Here is a 2,079-nt window from a genome sequence, read left to right as displayed (position 1 = left end):
ATAAAAAAATCAGCCGGGCGTGGTAGCGCATGCCTGTAATTCCTGCTACTTGGAAGACTGAGGTGAAAGGATCGCCAGAGCCCAGCAGGTCGAGGCTGCGGTGGCCAGGAGCGGCCACTGCACTCCAGTCAAGGCGACAGAGTGAGACTCCAACTCAAATAAATAAATAAATAAATAAATAAAATCTGTCCTTCCAAGGTTCTAAAAAGTCTGGCAGCTACTTGGTGTCATATGTACAATCTCAGTTTAGAAATGAGTACATCCATATTCCCTCTTGTAATGCCATTGCCCAGGGACGATCTTGGGCCTTGTTTCATATGATTCTAGGACAGCTTTCTTTTTCACATGACCCACATCTCCACATTTTGCACAAAATACTCCTGTACATTTTGCCCTGCTTGTGGGTAGGAATATCCTGAGCTATCAGTACTAGTACCTCAGCTAATAGCTTATGCCTCTTACTGTATGTGTCAGACATGAATATCGTGACCCCTGATTACACTGAGCACTGCCAGTGGACCCTCTGAGTTTCCTTTCCCTTGGAATGAGGGGAGAAGACTCAACTTTCCCCAAAGAACTCCTCTTCACATATCCTCCATAATTCATACCCACCCTATAGGTGACTCCATAGTAGATTTTGAGACACCTGTTTTAAAATTTCCTTGTGATAATCTCTCAGATCTCAAGTTGTTAGTGTTTGATACCTAATGTGTGTTGGCACGTCAGCTAAAACTTCTCATGTTGCTAAGAAACAAAATGCTTGTATCTCATTTATGTGTACTAAATTTACCATGTTGGATATATTAAATAGACATGTATGGCTTATGCAGCAATTTCAGATCTTCTAATTCTCAACTTAAAGTTAGGGAGTTTAGCATCCTTGTGTTAAATGAATGGAAAGCAGTAAAAAATTGACAATAGAGAAAAATATTGTCATTCTGTCTTCTGCCTCATCGAGCAGATATAGGACATCGCTTTCATTTTCAGCAAAGTAGATTGGGGGGGATTAGAAAAGAGAAAAATTTCTGGAACTCATTGATTATTCATTCTAATTTTATGGAACTTTGTTTAATACATTTCAGTTTCTAAGCAGTTGATATCATTTTTGTTTCATTTATTCAGTGTTTCTATTTCTCAAAATTATGTTCAGGACTTCCAAAAATTATATTAGTGCAAAGACAAAACCTGAATTCTCATCCTGTTTTTATAATATATTACTTAATATTCTACATCTACTAGAACTAGGCATCTTTCCAAACACAGACCACGTTTATTTTTATTTTAAATATAGCAGCTATCATGAGTAACTTTTGCATATATTATTTCTGCTTTTGATCTTCAACTGAACTTCGGGAGCTTATCCAACTGAGTAATGTCATTAAAGAAGCAAGTTTAGGCACCTCCTCTAAGAGTAGTATAAATTTATTCACTTTAATCTCACATATTGCTTTCATGTTACTTGTATTGTCAACAAGACAAATGTTTTACTATCTTCCCATCCTCTGCTGTAGGATTTCACTGATTTTACAATGATAACATCTGTACCAACAATGGCACAGTCCTTTAGGAGTAGGATAGTCATTCCAATAATTATTGTTGAACCAAATCTTAGCTGATATAAATGCATAGGATACATTCCCGTTTTCAGGTTATATCAAAATCTTGGATATTGATTAATAATGTTAGAATGCACCTAGTAGCTAGTAGTCTTTGCCATTAATATAAACTGGGTGGGCAAATGTAAATGCATATGCCATTGACTAAAAAAGCAAAACTGACAGTGTAAAACTCAGAAGTTCTTTCAGGATACAGTACTCCTTAGATTGAAGTTGTTACTCAGTCTATGAATTCTTTAAGACTATTTCGTTGTTTTCTGTTATTAAGCAAATGATAAAGTACTTCATGAACTACAGTTCATATCATCTTTCCATTTTCTGATAATTGCTGACAAGACTACACTGATATTCTTGAGATGATGTGTGACATTTTGCCAAAAGGAAAAAGCTGTTTAAAAAAAATATCTAAGCCGGGCTCGGTGGCTCAGCCTGTAATCCCGCGCTTTGGGAGGCTGAGGTGAGT

This window comes from Carlito syrichta, unplaced genomic scaffold (genome assembly GCF_000164805.1).
Source record: "Carlito syrichta isolate Samal-C Ts95f unplaced genomic scaffold, Tarsius_syrichta-2.0.1 Scaffold301646, whole genome shotgun sequence".
Classification (NCBI taxonomy): domain Eukaryota; kingdom Metazoa; phylum Chordata; class Mammalia; order Primates; family Tarsiidae; genus Carlito; species Carlito syrichta.
This window is presented reverse-complemented; position numbering follows the sequence as displayed.